Here is a 13694-nt window from a genome sequence, read left to right as displayed (position 1 = left end):
ATGCTCAATCAAGCTTTGCTAAATTGCATAAACTTCTAATGTGGAACTTAAGAACGAAACAATGCTCGTCAGAGCTTTGCTAAATTACATAGACTTCTAATGTGGAACTCAAGAATGAAACAATGCTCATCAAAGCTTTGCTTAAATTGCAAAGACTACTTCTATTGTTGAACTCAAGAATTAAACAATGCTCATCAATGCTTTGCTAAATTGCATAGACTTCCAATGTGGCAACCAAGAATGAAACAATGCTCCTCTAAGCTTTGCTAAATTGCGTAGACTTCTCTTTTTGGAACTCAAGAATGAAGCAATGCTCATCAAAGCTTTTGGTTAAATTGAATACTTCTATTGTGGAACTCAAGAATTAAACAATGCTCATCAAAGCTTTTCTGAATTGCGAAGACTACTTCAATTATGGAACTCAAGAATGAAACAATGCTCATCAAAGCTTTGCTTAAATTCCATAAAGGCAACTTCTATTCTGGAACTCAACAATTAAACAATGCTCATCAAAGCTTTTCTAAATTGCGAAGACTACTTCTATTGTGGAATTCTAGAATTAAACAATGTTCATCAAAGCTTTGCTAAATTACATACATTTCTAATGCGGAACTCTAGAATGAAACAATGCTCATCAATGGTTTTCTTAAATCGCATAGACTTTTATTGTGGAACTCAAGAATTAAACAATGCTCATCAAAGCTTTGCTAAATTGTGAAGACTACTTCTATTATGGAACTCAAGAGTGAAACTATGCTCATCAAAGCTTTGCTTAAATTGTGGAACTCAAGAATTTTAACAATGCTCATCAAAGCTTTGCTAAATTGCGAAGACTACTTCTATTGTGGAACTCAAGAATCAAACAATGCTCATCAAAGCATTGCTTAAATTGCATAGACATACTATTGTGGAACTCAATAATTAAACGATTCTCAATGAAGCATTGCTAAATTGCATAAACTTTTAGTGTGGAACTTAAGAATGAAACAATGCTCGTCAAAGCTTTGCTAAATTACATAGACTTCTAATGTGGAACTCTAGAATGAAACAATGCTCATCAAAGCTTTGCTTAAATTGCAAAGACTACTTCTATTGTTGAACTCAAGAATTAAACAATGCTCATCAATGCTTTGCTAAATTGCATAGACTTCCAATGTGGCAACCAAGAATGAAACAATGCTCCTATAAGCTTTGCTAAATTGCATAGACTTCTCTTGTGGAACTCAAGAATGAAACAATGCTCATCAAAGCTTTGCTTAAATTGAATACTTCTATTGTGGAACTCAAGAATTAAACAATGCTCATCAAGGCTTTGCTGAATTGCGAAGACTACTTCAATTATGGAACTCAAGAATGAAACAATGCTCATCAAAGCTTTGCTTAAATTCCATAAAGGCAACTTCTATTCTGGAACTCAAGAATTAAACAATGTCCATCAAAGCTTTGCTAAATTGCGAAGACTACTTCTATTGTGGAACTCTAGAATTAAACAATGTTCATCAAAGCTTTGCTAAATTGCGAAGACTACTTCTGTTGTGGAACTCTAGAATTAAACAATGCTCATCAAAGCTTTTCTAAATTGAGAAGACTACTTCTATTGTGCAACTCTAGAATTAAACAATGTTCATCAAAGCTTTGCTAAATTGCATACATTTCTAATGTGGAACTCTAGAATGAAACAATGCTCATCAAAGGTTTTCTTAAATTGCATAGACTTTTATTGTGGGACTTGAGAATTAAACAATGCTCATCAAAGCTTTGCTTAAATTGCATAGACTTCAATTGTGGAACTCAAGAATTTTAACAATGCTCATCAAAGCTTTGCTTAAATTGAATACTTCTATTGTGGAATTCAAGAATTAAGAAATGCTCATCAAAGCTTTGCTGACTTGCGAAGACTACTTCAATTATGGAACTCAAGAATGAAACAATGCTCATCAAAGCTTTGCTTAAATTCCATAAAGGCAACTTCTATTCTGGAACTCAAGAATTAAACAATGTTCATCAAAGCTTTGCTAAATTGCGAAGACTACTTCTGTTGTGGAACTCTAGAATTAAACAATGCTCATCAAAGCTTTTCTAAATTGAGAAGACTACTTCTATTGTGGAACTTTAGAATTAAACAATGTTCATCAAAGCTTTGCTAAATTGCATACATTTCTAATGTGGAACTCTAGAATGAAACAATGCTCATCAAAGGTTTTCTTAAATTGCATAGACTTTTATTGTGGGACTCAAGAATTAAACAATGCTCATCAAAGCTTTGCTTAAATTGCATAGACTTCAATTGTGGAACTCAAGAATTTTAACAATGCTCATCAAAGCTTTGCTAAATTGCGAAGACTACTTCAATTGTGGAACTCAAGAATCAAACAATGCTCATCAAAGCATTGCTTAAATTGCATAGACATACTATTGTGGAACTCAATAATTAAACGATGCTTAATGAAGCTTTGTTAAATTGCATAAACTTATAATGTGGAACTTAAGAATGAAACAATGCTCGTCAGAGCTTTGCTAAATTACATAGACTTCTAATGTGGAACTCAAGAATGAAACAATGCTCATCAAAGCTTTGCTTAAATTGCAAAGACTACTTCTATTGTTGAACTCAAGAATTAAACAATGCTCATCAATGCTTTGCTAAATTGCATAGACTTCCAATGTGGCAATAAAGAATGAAACAATGCTCCTCTAAGCTTTGCTAAATTGCGTAGACTTCTCTTTTTGGAACTCAAGAATGAAGCAATGCTCATCAAAGCTTTGCTTAAATTGAATACTTCTATTGTGGAACTCAAGAATTAAACAATGCTCATCAAAGCTTTGCTGAATTGCGAAGGCTACTTCAATTATGGAACTCAAAAATGAAACAATGCTCATCAAAGCTTTGCTTAAATTCCATAAAGGCAACTTCTATTCTGGAACTCAAGAATTAAACAATGCTCATCAAAGCTTTTCTAAATTGCGAAGACTACTTCTATTGTGGAATTCTAGAATTAAACAATGTTCATCAAAGCTTTGCTAAATTGCATACATTTCTAATGTGGAACTCTAGAATGAAACAATGCTCATCAATGGTTTTCTTAAATCGCATAGACTTTTATTGTGGAACTCAAGAATTAAACAATGCTCATCAAAGCTTTGCTAAATTGTGAAGACTACTTCTATTATGGAACTCAAGAGTGAAACTATGCTCATCAAAGCTTTCCTTAAATTGTGGAACTCAAGAATTTTAACAATGCTCATCAAAGCTTTGCTAAATTGCGAAGACTACTTCTATTGTGGAACTCAATAATCAAAAAATGCTCATCAAAGCATTGCTTAAATTGCATAGACATACTATTGTGGAACTCAATAATTAAACGATTCTCAATGAAGCATTGCTAAATTGCATAAACTTTTAGTGTGGAACTTAAGAATGAAACAATGCTCGTCAGAGCTTTGCTAAATTACATAGACTTCTAATGTGGAACTCTAGAATGAAACAATGCTCATCAAAGCTTTGCTTAAATTGCAAAGACTACTTCTATTGTTGAACTCAAGAATTAAACAATGCTCATCAATGCTTTGCTAAATTGCATAGACTTCCAATGTGGCAACCAAGAATGAAACAATGCTCCTATAAGCTTTGCTAAATTGCATAGACTTCTCTTGTGGAACTCAAGAATGAAACAATGCTCATCAAAGCTTTGCTTAAATTGAATACTTCTATTGTGGAACTCAAGAATTAAACAATGCTCATCAAGGCTTTGCTGAATTGTGAAGACTACTTCAATTATGGAACTCAAGAATGAAACAATGCTCATCAAAGCTTTGCTTAAATTCCATAAAGGCAACTTCTATTCTGGAACTCAAGAATTAAACAATGTCCATCAAAGCTTTGCTAAATTGCGAAGACTACTTCTATTGTGGAACTCTAGAATTAAACAATGTTCATCAAAGCTTTGCTAAATTGCGAAGACTACTTCTGTTGTGGAACTCTAGAATTAAACAATGCTCATCAAAGCTTTTCTAAATTGAGAAGACTACTTCTATTGTGCAACTCTAGAATTAAACAATGTTCATCAAAGCTTTGCTAAATTGCATACATTTCTAATGTGGAACTCTAGAATGAAACAATGCTCATCAAAGGTTTTCTTAAATTGCATAGACTTTTATTGTGGGACTTGAGAATTAAACAATGCTCATCAAAGCTTTGCTTAAATTGCATAGACTTCAATTGTGGAACTCAAGAATTTTAACAATGCTCATCAAAGCTTTGCTTAAATTGAATACTTCTATTGTGGAATTCAAGAATTAAGAAATGCTCATCAAAGCTTTGCTGACTTGCGAAGACTACTTCAATTATGGAACTCAAGAATGAAACAATGCTCATCAAAGCTTTGCTTAAATTCCATAAAGGCAACTTCTATTCTGGAACTCAAGAATTAAACAATGTTCATCAAAGCTTTGCTAAATTGCGAAGACTACTTCTGTTGTGGAACTCTAGAATTAAACAATGCTCATCAAAGCTTTTCTAAATTGAGAAGACTACTTCTATTGTGGAACTTTAGAATTAAACAATGTTCATCAAAGCTTTGCTAAATTGCATACATTTCTAATGTGGAACTCTAGAATGAAACAATGCTCATCAAAGGTTTTCTTAAATTGCATAGACTTTTATTGTGGGACTCAAGAATTAAACAATGCTCATCAAAGCTTTGCTTAAATTGCATAGACTTCAATTGTGGAACTCAAGAATTTTAACAATGCTCATCAAAGCTTTGCTAAATTGCGAAGACTACTTCAATTGTGGAACTCAAGAATCAAACAATGCTCATCAAAGCATTGCTTAAATTGCATAGACATACTATTGTGGAACTCAATAATTAAACGATGCTTAATGAAGCTTTGTTAAATTGCATAAACTTATAATGTGGAACTTAAGAATGAAACAATGCTCGTCAGAGCTTTGCTAAATTACATAGACTTCTAATGTGGAACTCAAGAATGAAACAATGCTCATCAAAGCTTTGCTTAAATTGCAAAGACTACTTCTATTGTTGAACTCAAGAATTAAACAATGCTCATCAATGCTTTGCTAAATTGCATAGACTTCCAATGTGGCAATAAAGAATGAAACAATGCTCCTCTAAGCTTTGCTAAATTGCGTAGACTTCTCTTTTTGGAACTCAAGAATGAAGCAATGCTCATCAAAGCTTTGCTTAAATTGAATACTTCTATTGTGGAACTCAAGAATTAAACAATGCTCATCAAAGCTTTGCTGAATTGCGAAGGCTACTTCAATTATGGAACTCAAAAATGAAACAATGCTCATCAAAGCTTTGCTTAAATTCCATAAAGGCAACTTCTATTCTGGAACTCAAGAATTAAACAATGCTCATCAAAGCTTTTCTAAATTGCGAAGACTACTTCTATTGTGGAATTCTAGAATTAAACAATGTTCATCAAAGCTTTGCTAAATTGCATACATTTCTAATGTGGAACTCTAGAATGAAACAATGCTCATCAATGGTTTTCTTAAATCGCATAGACTTTTATTGTGGAACTCAAGAATTAAACAATGCTCATCAAAGCTTTGCTAAATTGTGAAGACTACTTCTATTATGGAACTCAAGAGTGAAACTATGCTCATCAAAGCTTTCCTTAAATTGTGGAACTCAAGAATTTTAACAATGCTCATCAAAGCTTTGCTAAATTGCGAAGACTACTTCTATTGTGGAACTCAATAATCAAAAAATGCTCATCAAAGCATTGCTTAAATTGCATAGACATACTATTGTGGAACTCAATAATTAAACGATTCTCAATGAAGCATTGCTAAATTGCATAAACTTTTAGTGTGGAACTTAAGAATGAAACAATGCTCGTCAGAGCTTTGCTAAATTACATAGACTTCTAATGTGGAACTCTAGAATGAAACAATGCTCATCAAAGCTTTGCTTAAATTGCAAAGACTACTTCTATTGTTGAACTCAAGAATTAAACAATGCTCATCAATGCTTTGCTAAATTGCATAGACTTCCAATGTGGCAACCAAGAATGAAACAATGCTCCTATAAGCTTTGCTAAATTGCATAGACTTCTCTTGTGGAACTCAAGAATGAAACAATGCTCATCAAAGCTTTGCTTAAATTGAATACTTCTATTGTGGAACTCAAGAATTAAACAATGCTCATCAAGGCTTTGCTGAATTGCGAAGACTACTTCAATTATGGAACTCAAGAATGAAACAATGCTCATCAAAGCTTTGCTTAAATTCCATAAAGGCAACTTCTATTCTGGAACTCAAGAATTAAACAATGTTCATCAAAGCTTTGCTAAATTGCGAAGACTACTTCTATTGTGGAACTCTAGAATTAAACAATGTTCATCAAAGCTTTGCTAAATTGCATACATTTCTAATGTGGAACACTAGAATGAAACAATGCTCATCAAAGGTTTTCTTAAATTGCATTGACTTTTATTGTGGGACTCAAGAATTAAACAATGCTCATCAAAGCTTTGCTTAAATTGCATAGACTTCAATTGTGGAACTCAAGAATTTTAACAATGCTCATCAAAGCTTTGCTAAATTGCGAAGACTACTTCTATTGTGGAACTCAAGAATCAAACAATGCTCATCAAAGCATTGCTTAAATTGCATAGACATACTATTGTGGAACTCAATAATTAAACGATGCTCAATGAAGCTTTATTAAATTGCATAAACTTCTAATGTGGAGCTTAAGAATGAAACAATGCTCGTCAGAGCTTTGCTAAATTACATAGACTTCTAATATGGAACTCAAGAATGAAACAATGCTCATCAAAGCTTTGCTTAAATTGCAAAGACTACTTCTATTGTTGAACTCAAGAATTAAACAATGCTCATCAATGCTTTGATAAATTGCATAGACTTCCAATGTGGCAACCAAGAATGAAACAATGCTCATCTAAGCTTTGCTAAATTGCATAGACTTCTCTTGTGGAACTCAAGAATGAAACTATGCTCGTCAAAACTTTGCTTAAATTGAATACTTCTATTGTGGAACTCAAGAATTAAGAAATGCTCATCAAAGCTTTGCTGAATTGCGAAGACTACTTCAATTATGGAACTCAAGAATGAAACAATGCTCATCAAAGCTTTGCTTAAATTCCATAAAGGCAACTTCTATTCTGGAACTCAAGAATTAAACAATGTTCATCAAAGCTTTGATAAATTGCGAAGACTACTTCTGTTGTGGAACTCTAGTATTAAACAATGCTCATCAAAGCTTTTCTAAATTGAGAAGACTACTTCTATTGTGGAACTCTAGAATTAAACAATGTTCATCAAAGCTTTGCTAAATTGCATACATTTCTAATGTGGAACTCTAGAATGAAACAATGCTCATCACAGGTTTTCTTAAATTGCATAGACTTTTATTGTGGGACTCAAGAATTAAAGTTTGCTGAGCTTTGGCTCTTTCAAAAAAAAAAAAAGAATTAAACAATGCTCATCAAAGCTTTGCTTAAATTGCATAGACTTCAATTGTGGAACTCAAGAATTTTAACAATGCTCATCAAAGCTTTGCTAAATTGCGAAGACTACTTCTATTGTGGAACTCAAGAATCAAACAATGCTCATCAAAGCATTGCTTAAATTGCATAGACATACTATTGTGGAACTCAATAATTAAACAATGCTCAATGAAGGTTTGCTAAATTGCATAAACTTCTAATGTGGAACTTAAGAACGAAACAATGCTCGTCAGAGCTTTGCTAAATTACATAGACTTCTAATATGGAACTGAAAAATGAAACAATGCTCATGAAAGCTTTGCTTAAATTGCAAAGACTACTTCTATTGTTGAACTCAAGAATTAAACAATGCTCATCAATGCTTTACTAAATTGCATAGACTTCCAATGTGGCAACCAAGAATGAAACAATGCTCCTCTAAGCTTTGCTAAATTGCGTAGACTTCTCTTTTTGGAACTGAAGAATGAAGCAATGCTCATCAAAGCTTTGCTTAAATTGAATACTTCTATTGTGGAACTCAAGAATTAAACAATGCTCATCAAAGCTTTGCTGAATTGCGAAGACTACTTCAATTATGGAACTCAAGAATGAAACAATGCTCATCAAAGCTTTGCTTAAATTCCATAAAGGCAACTTCTATTCTGGAACTCAACAATTAAACAATGCTCATCAAATCTTTTCTAAATTGCGAAGACTACTTCTATTGTGGAATTCTAGAATTAAACAATGTTCATCAAAGCTTTGCTAAATTACATACATTTCTAATGCGGAACTCTAGAATGAAACAATGCTCATCAATGGTTTTCTTAAATCGCATAGACTTTTATTGTGGAACTCAAGAATTAAACAATGCTCATCAAAGCTTTGCTAAATTGTGAAGACTACTTCTATTATGGAACTCAAGAGTGAAACTATGCTCATCAAAGCTTTGCTTAAATTGCATAGACTTCAATTGTGGAACTCATGAATTTTAACAATGCTCATCAAAGCTTTGCTAAATTGCGAAGACTACTTCTATTGTGGAACTCAAGAATCAAACAATGCTCATCAAAGCATTGCTTAAATAGCATAGACATACTATTGTGGAACTCAATAATTAAACGATTGTCAATGAAGCTTTGCTAAATTGCATAAACTTTTAATGTGGAACTTAAGAATGAAACAATGCTCGTCAAGCTTTGCTAAATTACATAGACTTCTAATGTGGAACTCAAGAATGAAACAATGCTCATCAAAGCTTTGCTTAAATTGCAAAGACTACTTCTATTGTTGAACTCAAGAATTAAACAATGCTCATCAATGATTTGCTAAATTGCATAGACTTCCAATGTGGCAACCAAGAATGAAACAATGCTCCTCTAAGCTTTGCTAAATTGCATAGACTTTGTCGAACTCAAGAATGAAACAATGCTCTTCAAAGCTTTGCTTAAATTGAATACTTCTATTGTGGAACTCAAGAATTAAACAATGCTCATCAAGGCCTTGCTGAATTGCGAAGACTACTTCAATTATGGAACTCAAGAATGAAACAATGCTCATCAAAGCTTTGCTTAAATTCTATAAAGGCAACTTCTATTCTGGAACTCAAGAATTAAACAATGTTCATCAAAGCTTTGCTAAATTGCGAAGACTACTTCTGTTGTGGAACTCTAGAATTAAACAATGTTCATCAAAGCTTTTCTAAATTGCGAAGACTACTTCTATTGTGGAACTCTAGAATTAAACAATGTTCATCAAAGCTTTGCTAAATTGCATACATTTCTAATGTGGAACTCTAGAATGAAACAATGCTCATCAAAGGTTTTCTTAAATTGCATAGACTTTTATTGTGGGACTCAAGAATTAAACAATGCTCATCAAAGCTTTGCTTAAATTGCATAGGCTTCAATTGTGGAACTCAAGAATTTTAACAATGCTCATCAAAGCTTTGCTAAATTGTGAAGACTACTTCTATTGTGGAACTCAAGAATCAAACAATGCTCATCAAAGCATTGCTTAAATTGCATAGACATACTATTGTGGAACTCAATAATTAAACGATGCTCAATGAAGCTTTGCTAAATTGCATAAACTTCTAATGTGGAACTTAAGAATGAAACAATGCTCGTCAGAGCTTTGCTAAATTACATAGACTTCTAATGTGGAACTCAAGAATGAAACAATGCTCATCAAAGCTTTGCTTAAATTGCAAAGACTACTTCTATTGTTGAACTCAAGAATTAAACAATGCTCATCAATGCTTTGCTAAATTGCATAGACTTCCAATGTGGCAACCAAGAATGAAACAATGCTCATCTAGGCTTTGCTACATTGCATAGAGTTCTCTTGTGGAACTCAAGAATGAAACAATGCTCATCAAAGCTGATGCGTGTATGGGCTTGATTTGGTGAGTAGGGTAGTGTTTAGGTAAATTAAAAGAGAATAGTAACCACAAATGATATATGAATGGAAAGAAATGGATAGATTAGTAACAACTCAAGACCTATTAAGTTGTATACCGGTGAAAACAATCCAAGACCTATTGGATTGAGTTCGTATCAAGTCAAGAACACGTCCTAACAAGATAATTTGTGAATTATAACAATAATTCAAAGTGAACAAAAGGGTTCTTTGATTAAAAATTCGTCTATTACTTTTTCCATGCATAATTTGGCTTTATATGAAGCCTTTATTACAAATTTGGTGGTTACAAGCCAACCAACCAATTATTCATTAAAACTAGTAAATAGAAATTAAGGTAACTCTTGAAAGAACACAAAAAAAACGTCCATGAGACTTGTGAATGAAAAAAAAACGGCTATGCTTCATTAAGGAGCCATAAGAAGCATTAAGGAGTCATCATAAGCATTAAAGTGTAACCCTAATCCACCAAAGAGTGTCAAAAACGGCTAGGAGGCTTTATGAAGCAAATAGTAACGTTTTTAGCACTTATGAAGCCTTAAAAATGTTGCCCTAGTCTTCATGCAACCCTAATTCAATTTGTGGGTTACCATGCACAACCCAACCATTGAGCCCAAACCACCTTCTAGCCCACTAGTAATCACTAATCCATCACATTTTGGGCTTTCATGATCCATGCATGGATCATCCCCTCCCCCTTTGAAAGGAATTGACCTCAATTCATCAAGTCCATCATCATCAAGATAAGGTGAAAGATCTCCCACATTAAAGGTAGCATGCACTCCATGGTCTCCTCCCAAATCTACCTTATAAGCATTATCATTGACACGTGACACCACTCTGTAAGGACCTTCAGCTCTTGGCATCAACTTGTTTTTCCTTTTGTTAGGAAAACGTTCTTTCCTCATATACACCCACACCAAGTCACCATCTTGAAAGACACGTGGTTTCCTATGCTTGTTGGACTTCTGTTTGTACAACTCATTCACGGCTTCAATCTTCTCACGAACTTGTTGGTGTAGTTTCATCATAGCCTTCAACTTGTCATTAGCATCCTTGTGAACCAATTCATCCTTTGGCAATGGAATCAAATCCAAAGGCATGTAAGGATTCACACCATACACCACCTCAAAAGGAGAGTGACCTGTAGCATAAGTAGGAGAACGATTATAGGCAAATTCAGCATGTGCAAGTTTGATGTCCCAATCTTTTTGAGTTTTGCTAACCAACCCTCTCAACAAAGCACCCAAAGTTCTATTAGTCACCTCCGTTTGCCCATCCGTTTGTGGATGATGGGATGTACTAAAAAGTAACTTAGTACCGACTTTCCTCCACAAAGTGTTCCAAAAGTAACTTAGAAACTTGGAATCCCTATCAGAAACAATTGTTTTAGGAATACCATGCAAACGAACCACCTCTTTAAAGTACAAATCAGCCACGTTAGAGGCATCATTTGTTTTATGACATGGCACAAAGTGAGCCATTTTTGAAAACCTATCCACCACCACCATAATGGAATCCTTCCCCCTTTGAGTTCTAGGCAAAGCCATAATGAAATCCATGGACACATCTTCCCAAGGACGAATAGGAACCGGCAAAGGAGTGTAAACACCATGCTTGAAAGTTGTTTTTGCCATATGACATGTAACACACTTGCCCACTATGTTGGTTACATCCCCCAACATCTTCGGCCAAAAGAAATGTTCTTTAAGCACCTGCAAAGTTTTGGTAATGCCAAAATGACCAGCCAAACCACCGCCATGAGCTTCACGAATCAACAACTCCCGTATTGCATGTTTTGGGACACAAAGGCGATTGCCTTTGAATAGAAAGCCATCTTGAATCACAAATTCACCATTAGGACCACCTGCACATTTCAAAAACATATCTCCAAAGTCCATATCAGATTGATAATGGTCCTTTAGAGTTTCAAATCCCAAGAAACGAACATCCAAAGTCACCAACAACGAGTAACGCCTCGAGAGTGCATCAGCCACCACATTGCTTCTACCATCCTTGTATTTGCATGAGAAATGAAAGGATTGCAAGAACTCCACCCACTTTGCATGTCTTGTGCTCAACTTTTGTTGCCCATTGATGTACTTTAAGGATTCATGATCAGAATGCAAAATAAAATGATTTGCACGCAAATAATGACTCCAATGATCTAAAGCACGGACAATAGCATAAAACTCCTTATCATAAGTGCAATAATTCAAACGAGCACCACCCAACTTTTCAGAAAAATAAGCAATAGGACGTTTGGATTGGATCAAAACAGCCCCAATACCAACTCCACTTGCATCACACTCCACTTCAAATGGTTGAGAAAAATCAGGAAGAGCCAAAATAGGAGCATCACACAACAATGCCTTGAGTTTCTCAAATGCCTTTTGAGCTTCTTCTCCCCATGCAAAGACTCCTTTCTTCAAACAACCTGTTATGGGACTTGCAATGGTGCTAAAATCACGAACAAATCTTCTATAGAAAGAAGCAAGACCATGAAATGATCTAACTTCAGAAATATTAGTAGGAATAGGCCATGACTTGATTGCTTCAGTCTTGGATGGGTCCACGGCCACGCCATTTCTTGACACCACAAAACCCAAAAATGCCACTTCTTCCACCAAAAACGAACATTTTTCTTGCTTCCCATAGAGTTTTTGAGCTCTAAGCGTCTCGAAAACCTGTTTTAAGTGCACCAAATGATCCTCCAAGCTCTTGCTATATACCAAGATATCATCAAGGTACACAACCACAAACCTGCCCAAAAAAGATTTTAGCACTTCATTCATTAGTCGCATGAAAGTGCTAGGTGCATTAGTTAGACCGAAAGGCATCACGGTCCATTCATACAAGCCATGTTTAGTTTTAAAGGCTGTTTTCCATTCATCCCCTTCACGCATACGAATTTGATGGTAACCACTTCTCAAATCAATTTTTGAGAACACAATAGAACCATGCAACTCGTCCAACAAATCATCAATTCTAGGAATAGGAAATCGGTATTTTATGGTGATGTTATTAACGACCCTACTATCAACACACATCCTCCAAGAACCATCTTTTTTTGGAACCAACAAAACTGGAACAGCACAAGGACTTAGGCTTTCACGAACATAACCCATTTTCATGAGTTCATCAATTTGTTTTTGCAGCTCTTTTGTCACCTCCGGATTACATCTATAGGCGGCTTTATTGGTGATCCATGCATGGATCATGAAAGCCCAAAATGTGATGGATTAGTGATTACTAGTGGGCTAGAAGGTGGTTTGGGCTCAATGGTTGGGTTGTGCATGGTAACCCACAAATTGAATTAGGGTTGCATGAAGACTAGGGCAACATTTTTAAGGCTTCATAAGTGCTAAAAACGTTACTATTTGCTTCATAAAGCCTCCTAGCCGTTTTTGACACTCTTTGGTGGATTAGGGTTACACTTTAATGCTTATGATGACTCCTTAATGCTTCTTATGGCTCCTTAATGAAGCATAGCCATTTTTTTTTCATTCACAAGTCTCATGGACGTTTTTTTTGTGTTCTTTCAAGAGTTACCTTAATTTCTATTTACTAGTTTTAATGAATAATTGGTTGGTTGGCTTGTAACCACCAAATTTGTAATAAAGGCTTCATATAAAGCCAAATTATGCATGGAAAAAGTAATAGACGAATTTTTAATCAAAGAACCCTTTTGTTCACTTTGAATTATTGTTATAATTCACAAATTATCTTGTTAGGACGTGTTCTTGACTTGATACGAACTCAATCCAATAGGTCTTGGATTGTTTTCACCG

The sequence above is a fragment of the Lactuca serriola genome, chromosome 8 (genome assembly GCF_051521515.1).
Source record: "Lactuca serriola cultivar US96UC23 chromosome 8, Lser_US96UC23_V15, whole genome shotgun sequence".
NCBI lineage: Eukaryota > Viridiplantae > Streptophyta > Magnoliopsida > Asterales > Asteraceae > Lactuca > Lactuca serriola.
Note: the sequence above shows the minus strand (reverse complement) of the source record.